The sequence below is a fragment of the Electrona antarctica genome (assembly GCF_951216825.1).
Source record: "Electrona antarctica genome assembly, chromosome: 22".
NCBI lineage: Eukaryota > Metazoa > Chordata > Actinopteri > Myctophiformes > Myctophidae > Electrona > Electrona antarctica.
In genome coordinates, this window is record NC_136805.1 from 6245095 (window position 1) to 6263747 (window position 18653).

General features: G+C 45.2%; 1 protein-coding gene across 2 annotated transcripts in view; it reads right to left on the bottom strand.

The window, feature by feature from the left end:
• The window catches only part of LOC306915888 (rho-related GTP-binding protein RhoN-like), an 89539-nt gene that overhangs the window by 54046 nt on the left and 16840 nt on the right, over positions 1–18653 (bottom strand). The window lies entirely within an intron of this gene.

The following is an 18653-nucleotide window of genomic DNA, read 5'->3' on the forward strand; positions in this document are numbered from 1 at the left end:
TTGTCATTGTCGCATACGCTGCAATGCTTTGGTCACAAATGAGGCTCGGAAGGAATGCCTTAGTTGTTGTAACCTGTAATAATAATGGACACAGACTGCAGCCACATGGAAATAAGATGTCAGCAGAGATAAGATAAAAAGCTGTCACTCTCTGTGTGTGGGGAATGATGGCTGATTTATCTCGTGCTCAGCGATGCGCAACAGGTGTGTTGTTCGCACCCAGCTAAGAGGTTAATTAGTTTGACTCGGGCCAGGTGTGACTGCTTTAGGGTATGGTCACATGAGCGCGAGAAGGGGAAGTGGCCAATGTGCGTGCGTCACCATCATGACATTTTACGTCACAATTCACAAATAATCCTTCTGTGTAGAGAAAAAGAGGAACTAACCACCAGGTGGTCAACGGAGATAGCACAACATGATAATGATAAAAAGGTTCTCACACGGATCAAAAACAGGATCAAGACATAGATAACAAGAGAGGATGATTCTTGCCCTGATGAAGACCTTGTTGGTCGAAACATGTTGGCAGTTACCTTTTTAATTCAGTAAAGGCTTTCCTCGTTTTTGAGTGGTGCAAACCACTCCAACAACCAGCTTTGTCTGTACCTGTGTCTGTACCTGTGTACCTGTGTACCTGTACGTGGCCCCACGTACATGTGAGCATGGTTGCTATGGTTAGTGTGTGACGTCACTACTCCACTCAGTTCACACGGGTGTGATTTTTTAACTTTGCGTGCCCGGATCCTCTCTTTTTATCTAATCCTTCTGTGTAGTTTAACGTTTTGTCCAGAGTTTATTTTTTTTCCATTTATTTACTATTTTACTGTTTATGGTTTTATTCTTTGTACAGCGGCCTTGTGCCACTTGTTCTGAAAGGCGCTATAAATAAACTTTACCTTATCGGGCGACACACCTGAATGCTGCAGGCTTTATATAACAGGAGGACATGGTTTGAGGCTGAGAAGAACTCACATCACAACAAAGTTATGAGTCAATAATGAGTCTGCTCGCTGGAAAGACGCACACACACACACACACACACACACACACACACACACACACACACACACACACACACACACACACACACACACACACACACACACACACACACACACACACACACACACACACACACACACACACACACACACACACACACACACACACACACACACACACACACACACACACCTTCTCTTTACTGTGCGCTCTGTCTGCCCGTCTCTCTCAATTTCAGCCCTTTGCTTTGTTGTGATTAAAAAAAAGTGTCATTGATTTTGCAATTGTGTACATGCTGCACATACAGACTTCAAATGAGCCTGCAGGTCCACTGTCTGTCGTGTGAAGACCACCAGACCCAATGGAGGGCTTTGATAATCACAGCGCTGCGAGCTTGTACATCTGCCATTTTTGAAAAACCTTTTAAAGTTGTGCACCTTTATTCTAACATAAATCTTCTCTTCTGGAGCCTGGCACGAAAAAGCTTGAGAACTACTGATTTAGAAGGCATTTGTAGAATCGGCCTCAGGTCTAAATGGGTTAAGGCGTGCTGGTGTATCATCAGTTGCAGTCTGGAAGCAAAGCAGGTGTGTAATTAATCAGGATGATTGGCTGTCCGGTGAATTTAATGGCCAGTTAATCAGGTCTGATTACAGTCCGTTGTCTTTGCAGTGGGACCGGGCACACGCTGGTCTCTGGACACCCAGAAAAAGTCCCAGCCATGAATCTTTAAACTGACTGAAGTGGCCCAGGGTGGCATTTTTACATTACTTGACGCAGAGTTGTTGCGAGGCTCCTTTATGTCTCTAATTACAGTACGTACAGGTGTACAGTACAGTACGTATAGGCAATATTGGATAAATACGGTACGATAATGCAGTGGTTCTCAACCCGTGGGTCGCGACCCCTCGGGGGGTCGCCAAATTATTTAATTTTTTTTTTTTTTTTCACGATTTTTCAAAAATAGCTAAATTATAACAATGCTTAAAACACCAAAAGGGGTTCCCATCCAAAATGGTTTAAGGTTATTGTAGCAGTCAATTTATATTGGGGGTCGGGAGGGGGCGGGGCGGGGGTCCCGAGACATTGCCAAAGCATTTCCGGGGGTCCCCGGCCAAAAACTTTGAGAACCCCTGTGATAATGCTGTAGAATTGAATAAATGCTAATGTGAAATGTAAAAGTGAACGATTATAGGGATCCAATTATGAACTGTATGCTTTTGTCTGTTAGTGTTTTTTCTGTTTTGTTGTTTTGTTTCTTCTTTTTTCTTGTGGTTGTCTTATTCTTTGTTTTTTATGTTTCGTCTAAATGTTGATTGTTTTGTAGACCCTGTACATGTTCTACGTCCTCATGTAATAAGGATAGGCATGAATAAGATATAAGCTTCTGCATATTCCTTTTCCATCGTGTTTAAATTCATTCATACAGAATCTTACAGAAAACCTTTTATGCGTCAAGTATGTTTACACTGTACTTGTAATGGAGACGCTGTCAGGCCGAAAGCTTGCATTTCCATTTCATATGAAATAATTCAGAGAATCGTATAATGATTTCAGAAGGGATAGAGAGATAGGATACTTAATTTGTCCTTGCGGAAATTAGTTTTGTGCCAGGCAGTCATCAAGATACAAAAAACAACAACATACAAACAGATCACACAATACATTGACAATACTTCACAGCTCCTCTCTTGCAGAGAGGGAAAATAAAGAAAAGGCTACCACTAGTCATAGTTCCAAGAGGCCTCGCATATTCTGCACAGAACAGACATGGAGCCTGCTTGTTCATAAGTTCTATAAACGATCTCGAAGCCCTAGCCTGCAGCGAAGGTACTGTCGACCGGATGGTACTGTAGAAGATGGTATTATTGGCTGTGTGACGGGTGTGTTCTGTCCCATGAAGCAATAACGTTCCCCTTCCCGAGTACCCGTCTCATACATTGATGCCATACTCTCAAGTCGTATCCCAGCTATTTTGCCGGATCAATACACTGACGATTTTATGGAGTTTGTTCTTATTAACCGATGGTCATAATGATGGACACTGGAGCATTTTAGTCACCTGGAATGTTTTAGTAATAGTCTAGTTTCAGTTGACTAAATGTCATAAGATTTTAGTCGACTAAATCTACAGTTGATTTAGTCGAAGACATTTTATTTTGGCAGGCCTTGATGCCATCATGACTTTTTTTCACTTGCTGAAAATAGCCGATCTACAAGCCCACAACGTGTCGCAGCGTGACGCGTTGTGAGCTTGTAGATCGGCTATAAATGACTTATAGTGGATCTCTTGTCCACTAGTCTAGTTTTTGATTTGTTGACGAAATTGTCAGTATATTTAGTCTTAGTCAATCATAGCTTAGTTTTCATTTAGTTTCTGTTTAGTTTTCGTCGGTGGAAAAAGGTAGTCGATGATAATTTTTCGTCTTAGTTTTAGTCGACGAAATCAACACTCTCGGACAGTTTAAGCCTTTCATTCAGTTCCCCTCGTATTAAACTGTCCCGAGCTGCCCCAGGGTCCATCCCTTCTTCTGCAACCGTTGTCCCGGCCTGCTCCTGTGACGCACTGGACTATAGCCGTATTGCAACTCCTTCTTCCCCTGCTCCTGTGACGCACCGGAGCAACTCCTTCTTCCCCTGCTCCTGTGACGCACCGGACTATAGCCGTATTGCTGGTAGACACCCTTTGTTCTCACAGAATGATTTCTTATAATGTCATTTATAATCCTATAATGACATGCTCAAAATAGCGACGCCAGGTTGGCAGTGGTTAAGTCCGTCTATGGATTTTATATGTAATTATTTAACCAATGGAAAATATATACAGTATGTTTCTAATCTGGTTTTGCACCATGACAAATCTACAGGACGAGTTAAAGCTGCTATAAGCAATAATATGTCAACATTTTAATGACCTTTTTATTTTAATTTTTTTTGGTATTCAGACAGCCAGCAATGGGTAGAACGCTTCCAAAAAGAATGTAGTCTCTGTGACACATCTAGGGGCCACAATCTGCATTCAAAGATGTTCCTAGAAGCTTTGTCATTAGTCAGAAAAAAAACCCGGTCGCGATGACTAACCAATCAGGAAGCAGACAGGCAAATCGACCAATGACAAAGCTTCTAGGAAAATCTTTGAATGCAGATTGTGGCCCCTAGATGTGTCACAGAGACTAAATCTTTTTTGGGAGCATTCTACCCATTGCTGGCTGTCTGAATACCAAAAAAATAAAAAATAAAAAGGTAATTCAAATTTTGACATATTATGGCTTATAGCAGCTTTAAACAAACAACAGTACAATACTCCTTACGTTGTTCTTTGTCAGTGGCAGTGGCTCAGGGGTAGTTACCCCTACATAATTGCTCCCGATGTGCAGGTTGGTGCCTTGCATGGTTTCCTCCGGCATCGGTGTGTGAATGTGTGTGTGAATGGGTGAATGTAATGCACAGTCTATGTAAAGCGCCTTGGATAAAGGCGCTATATAAATGCACCATTTACCATTTTATTTGATTTGACCCTGTCACATGTCGCGACCGCCCACCACTTGTGAAACACTGTGCTATGGTATTATCTGTGGATTGCAGCTGCAGGATATTGATTATGTTAAATATTCTGTGAGATCTCTGGACACCTAGATATGATCCTGAAGGTACTTGAATTGTTAAAACGGCGCACACGAGTATAGCTCATCATATCAGTTAGTGCATCAATCATATAATGATGGCTTCGTTCTTGGATCAATTCCAGAACTGTGCGGCATTATCATCCTTCCTCTGTGTCCTTTATCCTTAATTTATACTTTCGGAATAAACCTAAAAGGCTTGACTTTCCTGTCTCCCTACCATGTTCTGTACTATTCTATATTACGCCATGTCCAACTCTCTTTGTGTGAAAAGGTGCAAGACAACATCAAAGTGCATTGTGAGGTTTGCGAGATCAGATTCTAAAAATGTGTTCTACATCCTGACAGTTTTCTGAAAAAGCTATGTTTCTATGTCAGTCGTTCTTCGATTTTTCAAAAATATTTTTATTATTATTTATTTTATATTTTTCAATAGCTAAAGCATAACATAATGCTAACACCAAAAGGGGCTCCCGCCCAAAATGGGTTAATATCGAGAACACATCGAATGAATTATGAATTACGTTGAAATCGCATCAAACTAAAATTATACAATTTCGCCTTCGCATCAATGTGGCACTGGCGACGGGCCAAGTAAATTACCCAGATTGTAATGTGGGGTTGTGTATACCCAGATTACCCACACAGCTCAAGTCGTTTTCCTCTTCAGGAATGGCACGCCATTAACACATTTAGACCTGGGGACGATTCTACAAATGTATTTGGCCGCCAACCCCCATCTGAAAAAAACGTTCCATGGGGAGGGACCCCCCAGAAGCAAAGATAGGAGTTAAAAACGTTTGCTCTGAAAGAATATATATTCAAAGATTTGTGCCACATTTTCGCGATTTTTTCTAAAATAGCAGACCTACAACTCTGTGCCGCGCTACGAGCTTGTGGATCTGCTATTTTTCAATAGCTAAAGCATATAGCATAATGCTTAAAACACCAAAAGGGGTTCCTGCCCAGAATGGGTTAAGTTTTGATATGGACCTGATGGGGTGCCGTAGGAGGGCGCCGCAGCGCTGCCATGGCACCAGCGGTGAACCCTGCGTGATTCCCAGTGATTTATGGCAGAGGGCACAGGCTGGCATCTGGGCACCTTCCCCTTGGCATGAGCCCACGCACACACCTCCTGCTGTGTGTTCATATAGCACTGACTTGATAGCAGCACGCACAGCAGTGACAGCACCCGAGGATCTCTCAACTTATGTTTTCATATCATTTCTCTTCTCCCCCCCCACCCCCCACCCACCCCCAGGGAACTCTGCATTTTAGAACGTGAAGACGGTTCTGAACTAACTGTGTGTGTGTGTGTGTGTGTGTGTGTGTGTGTGTGTGTGTGTGTGTGTGTGTGTGTGTGTGTGTGTGTGTGTGTGTGTGTGTGTGTGTGTCATTGATGTGTTATTTCATATATCATTTGGCTTATGCCTGCACTGTGAGCTCAGATAACTCCTGAGAACAGAGGAAAATAATTATATTGCAATGTGAATTCTTGTGATTTTCTACTTGAAGAGAGGTAAAAAAAAAAACATCTTACAATTTAGAATTCATCAAAACCATTACGGGGACAAACTACCATAGCACCCTATTTTATTTGTTAGTTTTGTTATTTTACTTTCTACCATTTTCTCGCAGTTCAGTCATAATAACTGCTCAGTCACTTTAGACTACAAAGCTTTGCAGAGGGTCTGACATGCCCAACAGGCAAGAAAATAATCTTATTCTGGTTGGCGAATAAATAGCAATCTAATGTGTTAATATATACACCGTATATGCACCGTTTGACCTACTAACTACTGCCATGACATTTTGTACACATTTGCCTCAAGGACCCGTAACTTCTGCCTAGTGCATGAGTTTTCTGCATGGCCATTCAGGTGGATTTATTTTTGAGTGGTGCAACCACTCCAAGGAACAGCAATGTCCGTGTCAACCGTGTGTTCAACCGTGTGTTCATGTGTGTGTGTTTGTGTGTGACTATGAGCACCAGTACCAATGAGTACCAAAAGTGGCGCTGTTGTGCCAGAAACAGAGAGAGAGAGATAGTGCTGCACTGTTGCCTGCTAATGAGAGAGAGAGAGAGAGAGGGGGGAGGGGATTTGCACCACTCAGTTCACACGGGTGTGATTTTTTATAAAAAATGTAATCCCTACTCTGAGATATTTTGAGGAACCTGCATAAAACTTTATACAAAAATCTATGTGCACAATATCTAACATTCCAGCCAAACCACATGTGTAATATGTCACAATGGAAGCATCAATGAGGCAATAGAGTGTCGCAGTCCCGCCCCCTCGAGAGACCCGGAAAAGGATTCCCCGTTCATTCTCCTCATAGACTTTTTAAAAAAGTATTTATTTAAAGAAGTTTACGCTGCGGACAAAGCCAACTCGAGTTGTGACAAATCATGACAATAAACACAATGTTTTAGGCCAAACAAATAATTAGAAAGAAGAAAAAGAACGTCAGGTTACAACATTTTTGTTGTTGTTTTTCTTCTTAATTCTGTAATTATGTGCTTGGTCCAAAATATTGTGTTTGTTGTCATGATTTAAATAAATACTTTTTGAAATGTCTATGGAAAAATTACATTATGTAATTGTCAGAGCAGAGGCTGATCCTCCAATATTGGCCAGTGAACACAAAATGGCAGCGGTAGCGTCAGTTTCAGTGGTGGGAAAATACTTAAAGTACTCAAATGTTGTTGTTTTTTTACCAGCTCAGTGGCCTTGTGGTTAGAGTGTCCGCCCTGAGACTGGGAGGTTGGGGTTCAATCCCCGGCCGGGTCATACCAAAGACTCTAACAAATGGGACCCAGTGCCTCCCTGCTTGACACTCAGCATCAAGGGTTGGATTGGGGGTAAGTCCCTGTGACATACTAGCGTCATGTCCAGGGGGTGTACTTGTACATCAAGCTGCCTCACGCTACAGAAACAGGAGATAGGCTCCTGCCCTATGGGCCTCATGGCTCGGCAAGGCTACTTACTTACTCAAATGTTTTACTCAAGTAAAAGTATCAATACTCCGCTACAAGTAAAAGTTCGGAAGTGAGCCCGGTAAGTGAGCCCCAGTGTCCATGACATCATGGAAATACTAAAATATTTAGATATTTTAGTATTTTAGTAAGAAAACACATATTACCCACATAAAAAGCCCAGGAAAGTGTTTGTCTCCCAAACATCATTTAAAATAAGATCTGGTTGCAAAAAGGGTGAAGTGTCCCTGTAAGTAAATGTAATTAGTTATTTTTGCACCACTGGTGAGGTTTAGTCCTGCCGGCCATGCAGAGTGTTATGAAACTCTACACAGCTGTAGAAGGGCCCTCCTAACGACCACTGGTGTCTAAGTGCTCATTAAACCGAGTGCAAACGACAACGCCTAATCATATAAAACTAAATGGATTTTCATCCATTTGAGTTAAGTGGACCGACAACAACAACAATAGAAATGCTGAATGTCTTAATAACATAAAACAAAACAAAATAATCTTCACGAGCAGAAAGAAAAGCCTGTCAACGATTCCCACGCATGGTGGGCCCCCGAACAAATGACTCCAATCCGGTAATACATAATCCATTATTTGCCGTTCTGACTTCTTGAATAATAAACACAGTAATCGCCAGATAGGCCGTGTTTTTTATTTCTCGGTGTATGCTTTTCAATCAATACAAATCCCAGCGGGCTCTACTATAGCGCTGCAACACAAGCATCGCGCGGGCCATCGAACTGGAGCATCCGCCTGGCTGGCCCAACTCGAGGCGACAAATAACACCGTACAAAAATACCCTGCGAAACTTTGTACCCATATTGCCATCGATTATGACTTCAGCGTGTGTGACTGTGTGAGCCCGAGCATGCAGGCAGTGTATTGCCAGCTGCGGGCAAAGAAGAGACGACGAAACAACCCAACAACAGCAGCAGCAGCAACAACAGAACAGCTCACAGACAAAGTGAAGCTCTTCCAAAGAAATCGTAATGAGGAAAGTTTGCACGGTGCGCTGCACTTTTTAACCCATTTAGACCTGAGCTCGATTCTACAAAGTGTCTTCTAAAATCCTACCAGTTTTGTTTTCTGAAAAACCTATGCTTCTATGTCAGTGCTGCTCAACCTTTTTCATGTCAAGGACCCCCAGAATTAAAAGGTATTCAAAGATGTGAACCACATTTTCACGATTAAAAAGAAATAGCAGATCTACAAGCTCGTAGCGCGGCACTCGGTGCCGTTCTATGAGCTTGCAGATCTGCTATTTTTCAATAGCTAAAGTATAGAGCGTCGCAGTCCCGCTGGTAGGGGACCAGGGCCCAGGAAATAATTTCCTGTTCATTTTCAAAAAGTATTTATTTAAAGACCTTTTAAGCCTCGTACAAAGCCAACTCGACAAAACAAAATGTTTTGGGCCGAACAAATAATTAGAAAGAAGAAAAGAAACGGCAGGTTACACTTTACACTTTTTTTGTTGTTTTTCTTCTTTGTAATTATTTGTTTGGTCCAAAATATTGTGTTTGTTGTCATGATTTGTCACAACTCGAGTTGGCTCGAGTTGTACGACGCTTAAAAGGTCTTTAAATAATTACTTTTTGAAATGTCTATGGGAAAAATGCATTGGGAATTATTTCCTGGGTCTGGCGTCGTCATGGGAGGGGGCGGGACTGCGACGCTCTATAACATAATGCTTAAAACACCAACAGGGGTTCCCGCCCAGAATGTGTTAAACTGCTGTTGTTGTGTTCTCCTCCGTGAGGAGGAGGCTGCAGCGCTGCTCTGATGCCTGAAGGATATAAGGCTGCCGTTCAGCTCCGTTCAGTTCAGCTCAGTGTACAGAATATTATACTGAGGTGAGCAGTATAATAGCAGGGGGTAAAGTGACTTATATTCTCTCTTTTTTGAGTGGTGCAACCACTCCCTTACGGAGCTATGTGTGTGGGTGGCCGGGTGGCCGCGTCCGAGCATGAAAACAGCATGGTTGTTTTTCACCACCTGTGCGCAACCGCGCAACCTAACACACACACGAACATATTAACTGTATATATATGGTGATTTCGGGTGTGCCAGTACAGTACACTGACAGTACACTACAGTAGAGGGTACAGTAGAGGGACCCTCACACGGTAACTCTGTCATTTCTCAACCGTTTTGGACGCGGGGCGGCTCGCCGGAATCGGGGCCGGTACCCTGAGCGCGTTCCTGTGGGTCAGGATCTCCCAAATCAAAATGGGTTAGGGTAGGTTTTCAGGGTTATTCTTATATATACATTTGAAAATAGCCGATCTACAAGCTCAAAACGTGCAGAGATGCGCCTAACGAAGGCGACTATAAGACCGACCCGACCGATCAATGGATTTACTAGAGTGTGTTGATGGAATAGGTCAACAACGGTTCTCAAAGTGGGGTCCTCGATTGAGGGGGTTCCAAATGGACCCTTATACAGGTCTGGGGGGGGCATTCATACAAGCAGGAATAGAACATTTCTACGCTCTCTGAGTTATGGGGGGGTCTTTGAGATCACAAGGTTTGAGAACCAGTGGAATAGGTTCAGCACGCTGAAGCCCCCTTCAACAGAGACTGTAGTGGGTATTGTTAGTGTGTGTTGGAGGGGGGGGGGGGGGGGGGGGGTTGGGTTGGCGTGGTCAGTCACTGCTGCCCCTTGCATTATAGATGAGCAACAGAATGGGTTTTAAAGGTTCCTAGATGTAGATGCACCCCTTGAGTGCCCTCCGAGCGCGTGTGCGTGTGTGTGTGTGTGTATGCTAGTCAGCAAAATAGAGTTCCGTTGCCAGATTGATCCACCATCACCATCAAGTGCTTCATTCTCCTCCCATAAGAGACACGGTTTCAAAATCCCCCCAATTCTCATCTAAACAATTAGTTGCCATAATTTATAAACTAGACTGTGGTTTACAGTGGCCTACAGTTTGTGTTTATTATTAAAAGGTATATTCAGTGATTTGACTTAATTCAAATATCACTCATTTTTTCTTTTTTTCTGGATAATCCTCCCTACTATAGAGTGTGCTGACCATATAAGGAGTTCCTCCCTGTCCCCAGTGAGCCCCTGGGGTAAAAAAAACCTTAGTTTCAGTTTTGGTGGCGGGTGGCAAAACCTTCATCCAATCAGGATGAGAGGGGCCTTCCTCCAATCATGATCGAGTGGGGTCCTTTTTTTGAATCATAGGCACAGCCGTTGACCTGTACTGTACCTACTGTACACATGATGAGGGTAGATTGACCTGTAGGCTACCTCCTGTACACATGATGAGGGTAGATTGGCCTGTAGGCTACCTACTGTACACATGATGAGGGTAGATTGACCTATAGGCTACCTCCTGTACACATGAGGGTAGATTGACCTGTAGGCTACCTACTGTACACATGATGAGGGTAGATTGACCTGTAGGCTACCTACTGTACACATGATGAGGGTAGATTGACCTGTAGGCTACCTACTGTACACATGATGAGGGTAGATTGACCTATAGGCTACCTCCTGTACACATGATGAGGGTAGATTGACCTGTAGGCTACCTACTGTACACATGATGAGGGTAGATTGACCTGTAGGCTACCTACTGTACACATGATGAGGGTAGATTGACCTGTAGGCTACCTACTGTACACATGATGAGGGTAGATTGACCTATAGGCTACCTCCTGTACACATGATGAGGGTAGATTGACCTGTAGGCTACCTACTGTACACATGATGAGGGTAGATTGACCTGTAGGCTACCTACTGTACACATGATGAGGGTAGATTGACCTGTAGGCTACCTACTGTACACATGATGAGGGTAGATTGACCTATAGGCTACCTCCTGTACACATGATGAGGGTAGATTGACCTGTAGGCTACCTCCTGTACACATGAGGGTAGATTGACCTGTAGGCTACCTCCTGTACACATGATGAGGTTAGATTGACCTGTAGGCTACCTCCTGTACACATGATGAGGGTAGATTGACCTGTAGGCTACCTCCTGTACACATGATGAGGGTAGATTGACCTGTAGGCTACCTCCTGTACACATGATGAGGGTAGATTGACCTGTAGGCTACCTCCTGTACACATGATGAGGGTAGATTGACCTGTAGGCTACCTACTGTACACATGATGAGGGTAGATTGACCTATAGGCTACCTCCTGTACACATGATGAGGGTAGATTGACCTGTAGGCTACCTCCTGTACACATGATGAGGGTAGATTGACCTGTAGGCTACCTCCTGTACACATGATGAGGGTAGATTGACCTGTAGGCTACCTCCTGTACACATGATGAGGGTAGATTGACCTGTAGGCTACCTCCTGTACACATGATGAGGGTAGATTGACCTGTAGGCTACCTCCTGTACACATGATGAGGGTAGATTGACCTGTAGGCTACCTCCTGTACACATGATGAGGGTAGATTGACCTGTAGGCTACCTCCTGTACACATGAGGGTAGATTGACCTGTAGGCTACCTCCTGTACACATGATGAGGGTAGATTGACCTGTAGGCTACCTCCTGTACACATGATGAGGGTAGATTGACCTGTAGGCTACCTCCTGTACACATGCTGAGGGTAGATTGACCTGTAGGCTACCTCCTGTACACATGATGAGGGTAGATTGGCCTGTAGGCTACCTACTGTACACATGATGAGGGTAGATTGACCTATAGGCTACCTCCTGTACACATGAGGGTAGATTGACCTGTAGGCTACCTACTGTACACATGATGAGGGTAGATTGACCTGTAGGCTACCTACTGTACACATGATGAGGGTAGATTGACCTGTAGGCTACCTACTGTACACATGATGAGGGTAGATTGACCTATAGGCTACCTCCTGTACACATGATGAGGGTAGATTGACCTGTAGGCTACCTACTGTACACATGATGAGGGTAGATTGACCTGTAGGCTACCTACTGTACACATGATGAGGGTAGATTGACCTGTAGGCTACCTACTGTACACATGATGAGGGTAGATTGACCTATAGGCTACCTCCTGTACACATGATGAGGGTAGATTGACCTGTAGGCTACCTACTGTACACATGATGAGGGTAGATTGACCTGTAGGCTACCTACTGTACACATGATGAGGGTAGATTGACCTGTAGGCTACCTACTGTACACATGATGAGGGTAGATTGACCTATAGGCTACCTCCTGTACACATGATGAGGGTAGATTGACCTGTAGGCTACCTCCTGTACACATGAGGGTAGATTGACCTGTAGGCTACCTCCTGTACACATGATGAGGTTAGATTGACCTGTAGGCTACCTCCTGTACACATGATGAGGGTAGATTGACCTGTAGGCTACCTCCTGTACACATGATGAGGGTAGATTGACCTGTAGGCTACCTCCTGTACACATGATGAGGGTAGATTGACCTGTAGGCTACCTCCTGTACACATGATGAGGGTAGATTGACCTGTAGGCTACCTACTGTACACATGATGAGGGTAGATTGACCTATAGGCTACCTCCTGTACACATGATGAGGGTAGATTGACCTGTAGGCTACCTCCTGTACACATGATGAGGGTAGATTGACCTGTAGGCTACCTCCTGTACACATGATGAGGGTAGATTGACCTGTAGGCTACCTCCTGTACACATGATGAGGGTAGATTGACCTGTAGGCTACCTCCTGTACACATGATGAGGGTAGATTGACCTGTAGGCTACCTCCTGTACACATGATGAGGGTAGATTGACCTGTAGGCTACCTCCTGTACACATGATGAGGGTAGATTGACCTGTAGGCTACCTCCTGTACACATGAGGGTAGATTGACCTGTAGGCTACCTCCTGTACACATGATGAGGGTAGATTGACCTGTAGGCTACCTCCTGTACACATGATGAGGGTAGATTGACCTGTAGGCTACCTCCTGTACACATGATGAGGGTAGATTGACCTGTAGGCTACCTCCTGTACACATGATGAGGGTAGATTTGCACACACTTGTTTTTAGTTAAATTTAGGGATGTCCCATACACTTCTTTCGCCTCCGATCCGATCCAGATACCACAATTTCTGTGTTAGCCAATACCGATACCGAATACCGATACCAGTGTCGTGATCTCATGTTGTGTTCATAGCTATATAGCTATATTTTGTGTTGTGTTTATAGCAGACTCCTCACTCAAACCAGCTCAGTGGCCTTGTGGTTAGAGTGTCCGCACTGTGACTGGGAGGTTCAATCCCCGGCCGGGTCATACCAAAGACTGGGACCCAGTGCCTCCCTGCTTGACACTCAGCATCAAGGGTTGGATTGGGGGTAAGTCCCTGCGACATACTAGGGTCATGTCCAGGGGGTGTACTTGTACATCAAGCTGCCTCACGCTCCAGAAACAGGAGATAGGCCCTATGGGCCTCATGGCTCGGCAAAGCTACTTACTCACTCAAATGTGCACTTGCAGTTTGGCCCAACTCCAAAGCAAACTCCACATGTCCCAACATTTTATTTACCTGCCATAGTGTCAACCCCTTACCCCTGTGTCGGATCTGTGGTTAGACTGGCATATTCATCGATACCGATATGACCCGATATGAAAAATAAGGGCTGATCCGATACCGTATCGGGACATCTCTAGTTAAACTAACACTCAGGCATTACATCCTCTTTTGGTCCAAACAAAGGTATCCGCATCTGTTAATCCATTCAGGACAGGAACCCCTTTTGGTGTTTTAAGCATTATGTTATACTTTATGCTGTTGAAAAATCTTGAAAAATGTGGCGCAAATCTTTGAATATATATTCTGGCCTTCTGGGCGAGCGTTTTTAACTCAATCTTTGCTTCTGGGGGGCGGGGGGCGGGCGTCCCTGGAACAACATATTTTCAGATGGGGGGGGTCAGCGGCCAATTACATATAATTTTGGGGGTCCTTGACATGATGAGAACCACTGACATAGAAAGATTTTTTTCAGAAAACCGTCAGGATTTGGGAAGACATTTTGTAGAATCTGGCCTCGGTCCTTACCAAGTAGAAATATTTGTTGAGAGTAGGATTTTTTTTAAAGTGCATAAGGCAGAAATATAGGGGATTTAAGCACTAATGAGGCAATAAATAACCTTCATAATGTGGTGACATCAGTAGAATCTTGAGAACATCACTACAGGAAGGAAACAGGACTTTGAGGAGTTTATTTTGTTTATGCTCAGGACTTGTCTTTCTGCTGACACTGTGTGTGTGTGTGTGTGTGTGTGTGTGTGTGTGTGTGTGTGTGTGTGTGTGTGTGTGTGTGTGTGTGTGTGTGTGTGTGTGTGTGTGCGCGCGCACGCACGCACGCACTTGTAACATAGCACTCAGGGCTGTGTCTCAGTGAGATGGATTTGGTGGTGTCCTTAGGGATGGAGAGTGGAGGTGCATCTAGTCCATTGATTTCCAATGTTCCAGTTCTCTTCTAATGGACGCCATGAGCAGAGAGTGGATCAGGCCCACAGACAGACAGACACATGAGCAGAGAGTGGATCAGGCCCACAGATAGACAGACACATGAGCAGAGAGTGGATCAGGCCCACAGACAGACAGACACATGAGCAGAGAGTGGATCAGGCCCACAGATACAGACACATGCATGAGCAGAGAGTGGATCAGGCCCACAGACAGACAGACACATGAGCAGAGAGTGGATCAGGCCCACAGACAGACAGACACATGAGCAGAGAGTGGATCAGGCCCACAGATACAGACACATGAGCAGAGAGTGGATCAGGCCCACAGATAGACAGACACATGAGCAGAGAGTGGATCAGGCCCACAGACAGACAGACACATGAGCAGAGAGTGGATCAGGCCCACAGATACAGACACATGCATGAGCAGAGAGTGGATCAGGCCCACAGACAGACAGACACATGAGCAGAGAGTGGATCAGGCCCACAGATAGACAGACACATGCATGAGCAGAGAGTGGATCAGGCCCACAGACAGACAGACACATGAGCAGAGAGTGGATCAGGCCCACAGACAGACAGACACATGCATGCCGACTGACAGACGACAGTTACTGATCTGTCTCTCTCTAAATTTCCTTTTACATCTTTTTCTTTTTCACACCCTCATCTTTCACCGTTTCAAGTCAGAGAGAGAAGGATATGAGGCTGGCAGGGCACTGCGTCAGGCACCCAGAACTTGAGGGCAAGTAAATTGACCCTATGGGAGCCAAACAACCCAGGGCAAAGCCAGGAGGGGAAAGAAGCGTACCACCTATGTACAGTAGACGTGCTGCGGCGCGACAGCTTGGCTGACAACACTGCAGAGCTCAAGAACCTGAAATTGTGGAGGGCAGCGATCCAGGAATTACGAGTTGGTGTTGGCTAGACCTCACTCTCGCAGCAACTAACTAACTCTCTCTCTCTAGTGAGTTTGTGCACTGGACTGGGATAGGGCTAAGCTCGACGGGCAGAGCTGTTGCAACTTGCAGCCCGGGTACTCCCTGCAGTGCCCGGGTACTCCCCGCAGTGCCCGGGCACTCCCCGCCAGTGCCCGGGTCTACCCCGTCAGTTTTTGGAGTGCGTACTCCTCGCGCTTCACCACTTCACCACTTCACGGCCCTCACGACGCCACAACGTCCCACACACTCTACGTCCTGCCGACTATATGAATGCCAAAACAAGTGAGTTTGTGCACCGAGCTGGGATCGAACCCCGCTCTCCCACTCGGCGACCCAGCGCACGGCACGGCACGGCACGGAACAACGCACCGTGTCAATAGAGCTAAGCTCGATTGGCTGTTGCGACGCGGCCGGGTATTGCCCGAGGTCACTATACAACATCCATCTGCCTGACTGTCTGTCTGTCTCTCTGTCTTGGGACTAGAAACCTGCAGTATACCACCAATACTCTCCTGGCTTCAACACAACAAGCTCTCCTAGCCACTCGCGCTGTCTGTCACAGAACCAAGTGCCTACCAACCCACTCACCCTCTCAGAACACATCTGTTTAGACTTCCAATGAGTCAACATGTAATCGGGGTCATGAGAGATATCTCATGAATGAATGATGTGTTGTTATAGAAAATCCTCCTCTTTGACAGCAGCGTTGCGTCTCTGGGATTCCTTAAAAGCCAAACGGCAGCGTTGCTACTCGGAGGGTAATGGACCCTACAGTACAGTACAGTACAGTACAGTACAGTACAGTACAGTACAGTACAGTACAGTACAGTACAGTACAGTACAGTACAGTACAGTACAGTACAGTACAGTACAGTACAGTACGGCAAGCTTCCTTAAAAGTCAAACAGAGTCCTTGGCCTGACCTTGAGCAGAAGGAGAACCCCCCGAACAGTGAGAAGGAACATTGGATGGTAGATGTAAGGGTGTGTTTAATATGGCTGATATAGAGCGTCGCAGTCCCGCCCCCTTTCATGACGACGCCAGGCCCAGGAAATAATTCCCAATGCATTTTTCACCATAGACATTTCAAAAAGTATTTATTTAAAGACGGTTACGCCGCGTACAAAGCCAACTGGAGTCGTGACAAATCATGACAATAAACACAATATTTTGGACCAAACAAATAATTACAAAGAAGAAAAACAACAAAAAAAGTGAAACTAATTCTTTGTTCGGCCCAAAATGTTTTGTTTGTTGTCATCATTTGTCACAACTCGAGTTGGATTTGTACGAGGCTTAAAAGGTCTTTAAATAAATACTTTTTGAAATGTCTATGAGGAAAATGAACGGGGAATCATTTCCTGGGCCCTGGTAGGGGGCGGGACTGCGACGCTCTATTGTGTGACACAAGACAACTTGCTATAGAGATGATCACACTCATTAGGAGTTGAAATACCAGCACCCGATGGTGGAACTGGGATCTGTTCCAGGTGGTGCTGGACTTGCTAATGTGTACGACAATTAGCATGTGGCGGAGCTGGCAGCGCCTGTGTGTGTGTGTGTGTGTGTGCGCGTGCGTGCGTGCGTGCGTGCGTGCGTGCGTGCGTGCGTGCGTGTGTGCGTGCGTGCGTGCGTGCGTGCGTGGACGTGATGATCCATTGATGTAGGACTGGGCAATTGATTGAAAATATATCGAAACAATATAACTGACTTAATCTCGCTCATATAGATTAATCGAGAAGTAGGTCGTTTTATATCAAGACAATGAATCGGCATGAAAAGATTCCTTCCAATACATTATTTTTAAATCGACCTAATCGATCAGTCTGATTAACCACTTTATCCCTGTATTACACTGAAAATGGCCTAGATCTGCCGTTTTCACAAAGAAAAGAAAATCACACCCGTGTGAAGTAAGTGGTGCAACGTGTTGGCGTCCCCGGGGGGTCCCCGAAACTCCCAGTCAGACCCACAGGAACGCGCCCCAGGGTGCCGGTCCGATTCCGGCAAGCCGCCCCACGTCCGAAACGGTCGAGAAATGACAGAGTTACCGTGTGGGGGTCCCCGGAGGGTCCCCGGAACATCCAGACCCCCAGGAACGTGCCCAGGGGGCCGGGTCGGTTCCGGTGAGCCGAGTGTGTTAGGCTGCGCAATAGTGACACTTGGTTGTGAAAACCAGCCAAACGCTATTTTCGTGCTCGGACACAGCCAGGGACAGACACAGCCAGCCAGCCGGCCACCCACAGACACACAAAGCTGTGTAAGGAAGTGGTTGCACCACTTAAAAACATTCAATAATCATAATCGAGGTATTGTTTTAAAGCCATATGGCTCAGCCCTAGCGTGCCGTGCAGAGGTGCGTGAGTGCATGTGCATTGAAGCGTGTCGATTAAACATACTGTACACTTAAATTAGTGAAGAGGAAGTTGCCCGGGGGGAATGATTTCAGCGAAACACACCCCCCTTTGGTGAGCACTGGGTTTTTAAGTCAGACAATCTCAGACTTTCACACATTCAGCTGTGAAGCCAACACTCTTTGGACCACACCATTCAGCTATAAGAATGAACAAACAAACAAACCACTCTCAAATCTATACCCTCATCCTCATCATCATCATCACCAAAACGGTGATGATCAACATTACGATCCTGGGAAAACTGCTTTAATTTCAGTTTAATAATCCA